Consider the following 13,939-nt stretch of genomic DNA (forward strand, 5'->3'; position numbering starts at 1 on the left):
CCTTTAGTAAAATTAATAAAATATATTACATATCTTATTATGACACATATTAGTAAGTTAAAGAAACTCATATACAATTCTTTGAAATACTATGTTGTCCCACCATTATCATGATTTTCAGGCTAAATTCTAAGAGAAAATTCTTTCCGTGTATAAACGTGTGTATAAACGTATGTACGTATAAACATATGTATAAACGTATGCGTAAACGTATGTATAAACGTATGTATAAACGTATGTTTGAACGTATGTATAAACGTATGTATGTATAAACGTATGTATAAACGTATGTACGTTTAAACGTATGTATAAACGTATGTACATCGTATAAACGTATGTATAAACGTATGTATGAACGTATGTATGTATACATGTATGTATGTATGTATGTATGTATGTATGTATGTATGTATATATAAACTCATGACAAAGAAAATACATAGAATAATATGATAAAGAAAATATAATACGTAGAAAGACGTGATACAACGTGTTGCGACATGTTTGAAATTCTTGGAAAGAGGGGGACGACCTTCCCCTTCTTCGATTTTAGAAGTATTACGATATACGAAGTATCGCAATTTATGAGGATGTGATCAGTCTTACGATACCCGCTTGTACGAACGGTTGAAAATATACTTCGCCAAAGAGAGCAGCGCATCGAACGACAGGAAGAAGGAACATAACATGTAAGTTTCAACGTTTTTTATATAATAAATAGTGTTTTTATACAATAAATAACGTTTTTCAATATTATGTATATACACAGTATGGAGCGTCGCGCGGTGCGCTTACTGAGCAGACGTTACGACCTGACGAGTACTGGCTACATGTATTTGGAAATTGGAATCAACGTTTGTCCACCGAGTTACGTGGAGATCGCCCTGGGAGATCATCGCGGACACGAACTGTCGCTGTCTCTCGAAACGTGGAAGGGCCTCTACGAGTAGCGATTTAATATGTACAAAATGCTGCGAAACAAATACAAGGACAATTTTATAAATGTTGGACCGCTAACTGTCAGAGTTTGCATGTTGCAGAACAATGCTACGCTCGTGCGTCTCGATTCTTCATCCGTACGCATGATGATGACCGAAACGACGCTACACCGTATGTTCGAGTTTGACGGGTGTATCGATCTAATGTTCGAACAATTAGTCCGACTCGTCGATATAGTCGATGTCAAATATACGCAATTCTCCAATATCGCGTTCAAGAACTCTATACGCGATAGTGATGCCTTCAATGTACATTAGCTCGTCGTTTGTGAGCTATTAGCTTTAGTTTTTTAATACGTACGAAAAAAATCGGTGTAATTATAGATGAATAAAATAAAATAAAATAAATTCATTCGCATCGCTATATATGTATTTATTTTAATACCCATCCGTAATATCCTTTGCCCTAGTAAAATAAAAAGAAAAGAATACAGTGTATTGTGAAAACTAAGTCATAAAAAAGATAAAAGGAAAAAAGGTTGTCGTACTTCTATGGGTGGGTGGCGGCGGCAAAAAAAAAGGCAGCGGCGGCGGCGGTCCGCAATGCATTTTTGGGGTGGTCGCGGTGGTCGCAGCAGCGACTGGGGGACCTTCTACGCGCTCTAGCCACATAGAGTTAGAACTCGCCTACTATACCTACTCTCAATAATTATGAAACTTGGTTGTATTTAGGTATTTAAAATAATTAATAAACGTTGTTTCTATAAAATTAAATTACGCTATATCCTAGTCGAAAAACGGTTGGAGCATATACCCTTTGTAACACTTTTCGTTCTATAACTATTTGTTTTTTTTTTGTTCATGGCAATATTTCCTTTTTTTTGTGATGTTTTTTGTTGTCTTGTACGTGACTGCAGTCCCCAAAATCTTACTGCCATTCCGCATGACGTCATACCCTCACCACCGAAGAATCCCCGCACTACGCTTCCCCTCGCCAACGAGTATCCCCCGCACCCCGCACTCCCCTCTAGCCCCATGGCTTAGAACCGGCCTAGTTTGTCTACTTTCCGGTCTTATAAAGAAGTAAAAAATTGGATCGATTCGTGGATCGCCTCAAAAGATGACCAGTTTTTTCGACGCGGGATTCATACGCTGCCCGAAAGATGGGAGAAAGTAGTGACCAGCGATGGCCAATACTTTGAATCATAAATGTATAACCAATTTTTTACAATAAAGCCTCGAATTTCGGGAAAAAAACGGCGGAAACAAAGTTGTACACCTAATAAATATTATGTCCTTCTTTTGCGAGATTGGATGCTGACACAAAAAATTCAAAAATCTTCCCGAAAACGTTGGTTTTTGATACCAATCAAATATTATTGAGTTATTTTTTAGAATTATAGTTGTGTCCAAAAAATTGATAGAATTACCACCCACTTCCAAGGTAAATTGTAACCTTGGATGGAATGAGTTGAATTTATCAAGAATAGGGTCAATTTTAGAATTCGCGGTAAATAAAGAACGATATCGTCTATGTATCTATAATAAAATGGTATATAATATTGAATATTGCTCAACACCCAATTCTCTAAATCTATCATAACTAAGTTAGCAACAATCGGAGCAAGCGGTGAACCCATGGGCGTTCCAAAAGTCTGTTTGTAAAATTCATTGTCAAAAGTGAATAAAATTGTATACAACACTAGGCGAACAGCTTTGATAAATTCATTTTTCGGTAAATCACAATTCTTGCAAATACAGTCCCATCTATTAGAAAGAGCATTGCTAAATCCGTTGGAATGTTAGTACGGAGTGATATGACATCCAGCGACACCAAACTAAAACCATGGTCAATTTTAATGTTTTTTAATTTTTGAACTAATTCAAAACTGTTCTCGATGTTACTAGTAGCTTTAGGAATGGTTTTGACAATCAAACTATGTAAGAACGCTGCCAAATTATATAAAGCACTATCCAAAGAGGATGTCATGATTTTAAATGGGCAATTTAGTTTATGCACTTTTGGCAACGCATAAGCCCTAGGAATGTTACCATCACTACAATAAAGTTGTTTGTACGTTGATTACGAAATGTAATTTTGTTTTTTCCATTCTGCCAGCAATTGCCTCAAGTTATGTTTAATTTTACTCGTAGGATCCTTGAGAATTTTCATGTACGTGTCTTTATCATCAAGCGTTGTTTTAATCTTTTCAATATACATGTTTTTGTCTAGTGCTATCGTTAAGTTGCCTTTGTCAGCTTTAGTGAATATAATATTACTATTGTCCTATAAAAATTGCTTAGTTAATCGTGTTGCTTTTTGTAATTTTTTGATAACAAAGTTCTTTTTTTGTTTGAGAGAAAATAGGCTTTTAATTATTGCAATAGAATTATTCCTAACTGAGTTGTGTACAGACGTCTGTAATTTCTTTATATTAAATTCGACATTTTTTATGAGTTCAAAAATTAATTTGCTATTATAACAAATGGGAAGAGAAAAGTTTCCACCTAATTGCAAAATGCATTGAACACACTCCGGAATAGAAACCGATGAAAAGTTGGTGAACCATTTACCCCTTAAACATGACAATGAGCATTTATTATTTTCAAATTCGTTCAGAGCGACAGCAACCTCAACCAAGTTATATCCCTCCGAAGGTGTAATCCTTTTTTGTGAAATAACTGGCTAATGCTACTGTCACTATCATGTATTGATGATGGTTTCAACCATACTGTTAGAAATGTAACCGCGAGCTTCCTTTACATGTAAATAAAGCTCGTGGTTATGAATGAAATTAAAAGTAATGAATGATTTAACTGAAAATTTAGTTACAGTAGTTACTTAAATGTAATGAACATGTATGTTAAATTTATGAAATTTAATGTACTTTTAATAAAATTTTATGAAAAGTACATTAAATTTCATAAATTTTCATGAAAAATACATTAAATTTTATGTACATGTACATAAACATACTTTTTAGTTACAAATACATTAAATTTAATGTAATGTCATGAAATTAAATTCAAATTAAATTCAATTGTGTAACTTTGTTACGTCCTGAGTCGCGCGTTTAGTATAATGCGGTCTCGAGACGCGACATAGAATCGTGGGAGCGTGAGCGCGGAGCGGGGCGCGCGGGGCGAAGTCTTGGCTTCGGGTGAGATTCGTTCTTCGGTATGTATTTACGCGTTGAAGTAGGCTGCTGTCACCAGTGCCTTTGTTATAGGCACGAATTGAATTATTATTTTGCTCATAAGATATCTTTTATTATATCTAGCGTATGTTAAGCTTCCGTATTCCCTTATTATGCACAGGAAAGAAATTAAAACACAGAGTTAGAGGAATTGTCAGATGAAGCGCCCGTAGTACACGAAGGTGTACGAGGAATTGGTGAAGATATAAAGATCTCTTTCCGAGGGGAGCTGTGATACTTTCATCACACGCTTCACTCTATCTACGTTCTCTGATTCCTGTGCGGGAAAGGGAACAGCGAAAAATAATAAAGGGCCTTAGAGGCAAAGAATTAAACGAAAGGTGAAGATTAATTCAATAAATCAATCAATTGGGTTCTTGAGACAATTAATTAAAATACGAAAAACTAAATAACGAGCAATTAAGAGCCTTAAAAAACGCAGTAAATCGTGCGGAACTTATATACATATAATTAAAAAATTATCTATTACATGAACTTTTCGGCTATGTTCAAGCCATCCTCAGCATTTTACAGTTCATAGTCCTAACAGGAAGACGATCCAAAATTCAAGCCATGGAGCGCAGTAAGTAAATCTCACAGATTACCTTATCCGGAGAGTGGGTGTAACCCTCAATTAGTTGATTAACTGAATGACAACTAAATCGAACACAAAATCGTTAGAGAAAAACATTGGAAAACATAAATTGTATGGAGATCTGCTTACTGTACACCATAACTGCACAAAAAATATATGATCCATAAATTCAGTTGACAGAAGTATTAAATAAATTACAAGACGACATAACGTTCGCAGTGTCAATCGTAAAGTCAACTGTGAAATCGACATTAAGAGAAACAAAAATAAATAAGAAAGGAAACAATAATAATTGTCGTAAGTCATCGAATTGAAACATATTGTAGATAGCTGCTTCAGAATATTTAAACCAATCAGAATTTCTTGATTATGTTCGTATAAGCATGGTGCAAGAACTCTGTGTCTGATTTCAAATTTAAACCGTTGTCTTGCATTTTGATATTCAGCATTTTAGATACTAACTTTTTACCAAAATATCTCTCATTATCCAAAATTTCTGTGTTAACCCAATCAAATTCATGTTCTAATTGTAACCTATGTTCAGAAATAACAGATAAATTTCCACTCCTTTTGTTAATGTCATTTTTGTGTTCAATAATTTTCGTCTTTAATTTACGGCTAGTCTGTCCCACATAAGAAGCGTTGCAATTTTTACAATTGATTTTGTAAACAACATTCTTCTTTGATTCATGAGAAAGACTATCTTTTTGTACCTTAATAATTCTGTCAAGTAGTTTATTCAAACTAAAGAAGGACAATTTAACATTCAAATCTTTGATAACACTCTTAAATTTGTCATAAATACAAGGTAAAAATGGAATTGTAAACCATGAAATTATTTTATTATCTATGTCAGGTTTGTCAGTTTGTTTAAATGTCTTACGTTTTAAAAGCGATTTTAATTGTAAATTGATCGTGTCAAAAATAAAATTCAAAGGGTAATCATTATCCAAAAATGTCTTAATAATAAATTTAAAATTGTCACTATGATATTTTGGATGAGATAATAAAAAAACTCTGTCCACCATGCTCATAAGAACACCTCTTTTTTGTGAAAGAGGGTGAAGAGATAAAAAACTGAGATACCTCCCAGAGAAAGTTAACTTGTGATAAAGATTAAATTCTAATTTTCCATTCATATTGATTATCGTCACGTTTAAAAAATTCAATCGTTCACCACCAACCTCTAAAGTAAACTGCAGCCTAGGATGAAAAGAGTTAAATAACCCTAGAAATTCATCAAATTAAATGATTAGGAACAGCAGTCGCAATGTCATCTACATATCTAAAATAAAAGGATAACTCAGTTCCAAATCTCTCCAACATTTCATTCTCTAAGTCCGCCATGACCATATCTGCAATGATGGGAGACAACGGAAAACCCATAGGTGTCCCAAACTTCTGAACATAAATTCTATTATCAAAAGTAAAAAAGGTAGACTCTAATATTAATCGTAAAGCTTTAAGAAACTCATCCCTTGATATACCACAGTCACGAGTAATGCCATCTTTTTGACACACTTTTTATAGCCAAATCTAACGGAATGTTAGTGAACAGAGATATTGCGTCTAAAAAAACCAATGAAAAATTATTATTAAAACAAAAACCATTAAGTTTTTCAACCAATTTGAAACTGTTATCAATGTGGCTACGTGGTTTAGGAACATTCTTCATGATAATATTATGCAAGGATGAAGCTAATGAATAAAGAGGGCTATCAATACACGAAACAATAATTCTCAAAGGACACCCATATTTGTGAATCTTGGGAAGCCCATAGACTCTGGGAAGGATCCCATCACTACAATACAATCTTTTGTACAATTTCGAATCAATATACCCACGATTCTTCCATCTCGTCAATAACATTCGCACTGATTCAGTCAGTTTTCTAGTTGGATCCCTATTGATTACTGTGTACGTGCTACTATCATCTAACATATTAAGCATTTTTCTTTTGTACTCATCTTGGTCAATTGATACAGTAACATTACCCTTGTCAGCTCTCGTAAATAAAATATTTGAATTCTTTTTAATAAAACTCTTAGTGATTTTAAGTAAAAAAGTTAGTCTTTTATTGATGTCATGATTAACAGATTTCGTAAAAGCAATTTTCTGTATCAACGAGATTGCCCGATTTCTCACATCCAACACGCAAGTATTGCTTAAGCTTTTAACATTATTTTCAATGGACTTAATCAACTCCACACAATTTTTCTTCAAGTTAAATGAAGGTAAAGAAAAATTACTTCCTAATTGTAAAAGACACTGTACTTCAGTCGGTATGGTGATTTTAGACAAATTAATGAACCATTTATTCCTAACTGAAAACAGTGCTGATTGTTCATTAAAATTAAAAAAGGAAGCCGGTTTTATGTCTACTTTGGAAATATTACTGTTGTTAAAGGAACCTGAAGTCAAACTGTTAAAAAACGAAAAAGCATTCTCATTAGAACAAGTCCAAAAATACTGAATCAGTTTAATCCTAGAAATCATTACTTTATTATGTTTAAAAATCAGCCAAATAATTTTTTTGTCAAGTCTCTTAAGTTCATATTTTTTTACCGCGTCTTTTATCCTATTTGATGTGATTTTTAAATGCGAGAAATTGAATTTCATTGTGTCCCTCTGGTAGCGATGTTGTGCACTGCTTGAAAATAGGATATGTAGAAGAATGTTTGTTAAACGGAGGAAAAACGCTTGTGTTACGGAGTTGAGAAAAGCGTTTGATAAATGTTTGAAAAGTCTGACAATAAACTCTCTGCACAAAGGTGTATCAGCGTTTACTGAGCGTCCTCTGAAAAGCGTTGATTTAACATTACAGAACTTTCATGAAACGATATATACTCTATTTTATAACCATTCTGAAAGTGTTTAAATCCATTGATGTTCTGTAAGCGTTCTTATAAAGTTTGAAAGCGTAATAATTCTCAAAAAATCGTCATTAAACGGTTGTCAACGCTTTATAAAGTTTCTTATTTTCGTCATGGTATGTGTGTTCTTTGCGAAGAAAAAAATGACTTTCTATTTCAAACCTATTTTCCAAACTATCCAAGTAATAGTAATTTTTATCAGAAAATATGTGAAATCTTTACAAATTGCGCCGATTATAAACAGAAAACATTTCGTTGAAACATATACTATATACTACTGTTGTATAACTTTTTTAAACAATAAAACTAAAAAAGTGGTTCTATTTTTAACTTTTCTTAAAGATTCATTTTTAACCTCTTCTAACTAATGAATCCAAAATGATAATATTTTTATATTTTAATTAAATAAAAGTGAAACCTAAATGCATTTTTATACCTATTTCAAACTAACAAAATAGTAGTAATCCAAAAAGTATGTAATTTGTATTTTTACTTAAAAAATAATGATATCACATGTGTAATTTTCTATCTCAACCTAAATGATATGTATTCTCCATTCTAAAGAAATACATAAAAATAAGAGTTTTTAATTGAATAAAAAATAATGAAAAATCTTGGCGCCGCTAGTAAACTTGACTTGGTCTAACAGCGTCAAGTTTTTTTACACACGTTAAAAATTTATTATTTTAATTAAATACTCTCATTTTCATTTTTTAAAATAGAGAATACGTATTATTTAGATTGAGTTTGAAGGTTACATGTGATATCATTATTTTTTAAATGAAAATACAAATATACGTACTACTTGGGTTATTGTTACTTTGATAGTTTGAAATATATATAAAGATGTTAGCATTTGGATTTAATTTTTATTTAATTAAGAAATAAAAATATTACTATTTTGGTTTTATTAATTAAAAGAAATTAAAGATGATTATAAAAGGCAATTAAGAGCCTTAAACGCAGTAATTAGTGCGTGAATCAAAAGTATAATTATATTTCTAGTTATAATTATATTCCATACGTAGTATACAAATCTGAACGTTTCGGCTATCTTCAAGCCATCTTCAGCAGTCTCCATTATAACAATAAATTAATCAGATTTGTAAGAGACTTATTTATTGCATCCCATGGCTTCATTAATGCGAACTGATTAATTTATTGTTATAATGGAGACTGCTGAAGATGGCTTGAAGATAGCCGAAACGTTCAGATTTGTATACTACGTATGGAATATTAACTAGAAATATATTTATACTTTTGATTCACGCACTAATTAATGCGTTTAAGGCTCTTAATTACCCTTTTTTAGTCGTTCTTTATTTCATTATATTTCAAGAGCCCAATTAGAATCTTTTTATTTGTTAAAGATGATTATTTTTTAAGAGGAATTAAATGTAGGATTACTCGAGTTTCATTGTTTAAAAGTAGTTATACAACATTAGTGTTTCAACAAAATGTATTTTCTGTTTATAATTGGTGCAATTTAAAGATTTCACATACATTTTGAAAAAAAATATTATTACTTTGATAGTTTGGAGAATAGATTTGGAATAGGTTTGGAATAGAAGATCATTTTTTTTTCTTCAGGTCATAATTATTCCTTACCGTACTAATATGGGTAACTAGTGACCGAGCAATTCCTGTTCGTGCAAGTTTCTTTGAATCTTTCGGTAATTATAAATTATATTACATTTTATTATTTTCCAAAATAAAGAGTCAATATTTATTCTAGAAAGTTGAAAGTATGTTGGTGAATTTTTAGAGATTTTTAAAATTATTTTGAAGAGGTGAGAAAAACGATGAGATTTGAAGTGACCCTTGATGGTTTGGGTGAGACACCAAATTGTAGATGGTACGATAAGGATTATTAAATACATATACGTTAATTGTTCATCTTCAAATTAATCACAGAAATTACTTGATTTATATTTTAAATTTAAAATCGCAAAATATTATTTAACTTAAGGGATCAGCTTATTATAGCTACTTTGATATCTTATAGCACAACAATATTTTATTCTATAATTTTGAATACGTAAGGCATATGGCTTTAGTGGGTACCTAAAATAATCGGTAAAATAATCGGTTTATATAATTACTTTCCGTATGAACATGATGCTCCACCCAGTAAGCTTATCGGATAGAAGTGACGCAACCTACGGAATGGTGATCCTTATTATAATACATCCTCGCACATGGTGGTGCTCAGTTGAATCTAAAAGCGTTGTAACTGGAAACCATGAACATACATCTGACGAGACGAGATTCACGATGTATCTACCCGAAGAGGTCACTCCTCAACCAATCGTCTCTCGTTCTTTATTTACGTCTTCCTGTCTAATGGAGGAAGGCGTTCGCCTATTGCCATCGCAAGTCACACATCTGAACGATCTGTACAGTCCACGGCGATCGCTTCTGCGCACTCGCAGCTCCTGCTAAGAAAGGTTCGCGATGGCGAACAAAGAAAGCTAGTTGTCACGCCAGGTTAATAGGCTCCAATAGGAGCGTGTTCCGCGAGCGATTGCGATTAGGTTTCCTTTGCGACTGAAAGTCAGTCGACAGTGGTCGGTCTGGATTCGGCCATTTTCACGATTATCCCTTCTCTTTCATTCTCTCCGTAATTTTATAGTTTATTAAACAATTATTCATGATTAATAGAAAAACAAATGGAGTTTTGTAATGACAGCTGATGGTAACTCATTGTAAGTGAAGTCGTTTTTAAAAATTACTTCGTGTTCGGTCGATTGAAGTGAGTGAAACACGACGTGATTATTAAGAAGATACAATTTTGATAAAAAAATCGACGATGACATGTGAGAAACGTAACGACGGATAATATTTTCTTCAGTTAAAGAAGATGATCGAAATTTCAGAGATATATGAAGACATTTATGAAATAATTGTCTTGTGGATTTTTGATCGAAGTGCTCCGAAGTAAAATCGAACGAGTTGAACGTCCACCAAACATTCACCGATATCAGATTCTCGCCATCGATAGTCGACGACATGGTTGGTTTCGAGGAATCGTGATCCTCACGAAATTTGTCCGCGACAGAATCATGCCGTCGGTGGGTGAAAATGCATGACGGGCAAGAAAGAGTTTAAGGGACCCACCACGCAGAGAGGTGGAAGACCTTCTGAACGAACGTATCGACGAATACATCGGAAATCGTCACGGTATAAACCGGTTTCTGCATTTGGTGTAGCAACGTGCAACAGTACTGCCGCCGGTAAGTATTAACGAAGAGATCTCGAGACAACGAATTACAGTGAATGCCACTGTGCCGCACGCTGGTCGATTCGATTACTCGGCGAATTATAAACGGTAGTTTTGTTTTAATGAAGGGGACAGTAATTGAATTGCTGACAGATCGAGGCTACGTTAATCGCCTCTGAGATCGTGTTGACGATCTTAGACGATATAATATATGGCATATTACGACTAGAATATCTAATGCTTTTTAAGAAAGTTTTATTATATCGTATTACATATATATATATCCAGTGATGCGATTAGATAATTAAAAATTATTTAGATATAGGATAAGGTAAATTACACAAAAACGTATTTTAGATAAGATAAAGATGATTAACATTTACATTAATCTAGATAAAAGATGAAATTTGAAAAATTTTATTTTAGTAATTTTTAAGATATAATTTTGTTATTAAATAACTGTTAGATAAAACAATTTAGGATATAAGAGATGTATTCATATTTTCATTAATCCTTATTTTTTAAGAATAAAGGTTCTTTGACCATTTCGTCTGATAAATAGTTCCTACGTGGAATTGATATTTGTTGTCCAAAACTGAAGAGACGCTCTATTGACTGATGATAGCAATGTATTATAAGGGACACCATAGCCAGTTGTCACAGTTATTGATTAGTGATTTCTAGAAAAAAGTGGATGCCTGATTTTGAAATATTACATACGTTATAATATACTTACTTTATTATTCTTTAGGTATTAAAAAAATGTTACTCGTGAATTTATTATATCGTAAAAATAACTTATTTAATTTTAAATGAACTTACGAAGATTTGGCAATTAACCTCGTGTTCTAGATTGATCGTCACACGTTCTAGAGTTGGCAGTAGCATATTTGTTATGGACAACACATATAAAAAATACAATTTTTATTTTAATATAAGTTCTATATTTTAAGAAATAATAGTAATTGTGATATTAATACAAATAAAATAGTTATTTTAATCATAAAATACGTAATTCATTTTTGTACCGTAGTTTCTATATGAAAAATAAAAAAAACATATATATCTATATGAAATGTAATATATTTGGAAGTATATAACGATATTAAAATTAATTGTCACCTAATCTCATTTCATTATGGTCAATCTATCCACATTGCATTTTTAATAAAAGAGGTTTTATTTATAAACTTTGTAAGGATAATGATTAATTAATTGTAGCAAAGATTTTCTAAGCCATGTCATTTTCTATGAATACGAGGATATCGCGATTAATAATGCTAAAGACTTATTAGACAACAAAATAGATAATAAGAAAAATTTACTCAACAACTCCAATTTCTTAAACATCGTTATAAATAATATATATAATTTGCTTGTGATGCAAATCATTTTACACCACAAATTAATATTATATTAGCAATCTACAGTAAAAAAACAAGAGATTTTCCTGCCATGTCCTGATTGAGTTATAAGTATTTTGCTAATCAACCCGTACGACTAGCCCCGATTTCTTCTATTAAAAAAAAGTTTATTTGACGTGTGGATACAAATTAAGAATATCTAATTCGTTAGATTTATCTTCTAAATATGAAAATACTTCAATATTGCTTTGAATTATGACTGATGTCCAGAGATGAAAAGTTACTTTGTAAAAGTAATTAATTACAGTTACAGTTTTTCTCTTTCAAAAAGTAATTAATTACCGTTACAAGTTATTGGCTCTGAAAAGTAATTCGTTACAGTTACAATTACTGAAAAAGTAACTTTAAGTTACTTTTTTTAGCGGAATTTTTACTAGTAGTATCGATACTATTAGGGCTGTATTCGTAAACGTTAACCAACTGCCTTCATGTATCGTTTTACCCTTGTTTTTCACATAATATTAAACAAGGATGATACACGGGATCATTAAGGTAATGCAGCCTAGGACACTTAAAAAAAAAAGACATGGCTTACGTTTATATTATACAATTTTATTCAAAAAGAGAAAAAAATTGTATAACAAAGATGTTTTTCGTTAAAGTGATATAAACACATATAAATATGAAATAGCACACATATACAATGCTTTTTGTAAAAAAATTCTTTTTATATTCGGCTAAAAGTTGCAAATAAATTCCAGCACTAATCCAAAATGGTCTACAACCGTTCACTGAGCGCTCTTTCATTTGATTAGTGGATTCCATTAGATCCAAAATATAGACCAAACAGGTACAAGAGTTCATTGAACGCTTTAAATTTCTTTCTTATGATTAATCAAATGTTTCGAAGTATTGGTAGCTCCAAGTAGACACTACCGCACACTAAATTGACAAATAAGTTTAAAATATAAGAAATAACTATGAAAGTAACTATTAAATTAGTTACTAGCAGGGTTGGGTAGTAACTAGTTAAAACGTTTAAAGTTAAAAAAAAAGTTAAAAGTTAATAACTTTTAACTTAACTTAGTTAATTATAAGTGTATTAAATTTTAACTTAACTAAGTTACTTTTAAACGTTAACTTTTTAACTTTTTTTATCTCTTTTAAATGCCTTAGAAAAATAATAAAATATATAATAAGACTAAGCATATATTCATAATCCGTTCATATTTTAAGACATCTTAAGTAATTTCTCACTAATACAGCCTTCTGATTGGCTTATGCCTTATGTCATAAGCTTTAATCCGCATTTACAATAGGTGTTTTAAGCCTTAAGTTTAGGGATGCAATACAAGACAAGACGAGATTTTAGGAAATATCGTCTTGTCTTGAAAAAATCTTGAAATATACATTCTTGTCTTGATCTCGAACTCGAAAATCTTGTCTTGTTTCGAAATTCTCGACAATTTAAATAATGCGTTGTCTACAATACAGGAAGTAAGAAGTAAAAGTAAGAAATTGACCAATTACAATCGATTATTCTTCTCAGATTTGATTGTAATTGGTCAATTTTTTACTCTTCTTACTCCGTGTATTGTAGACGACGCTTAAGTGTTTGCGCAACGCGTGTTCCATCAGAAAGGTTATTCTCAAGAGCAGGATTAATTATAACAAAACATAGAAATAGATTATGCGAGGAATCAGCGAGATCCCTACTTTGTTTAAATTCATGGGCTACATGTTCAATATCT

Source organism: Trachymyrmex cornetzi, unplaced genomic scaffold (assembly GCF_001594075.2).
Source record: "Trachymyrmex cornetzi isolate Tcor2-1 unplaced genomic scaffold, Tcor1.1 scaffold812, whole genome shotgun sequence".
In the NCBI taxonomy this organism is placed as follows: Eukaryota; Metazoa; Arthropoda; class Insecta; order Hymenoptera; family Formicidae; genus Trachymyrmex; species Trachymyrmex cornetzi.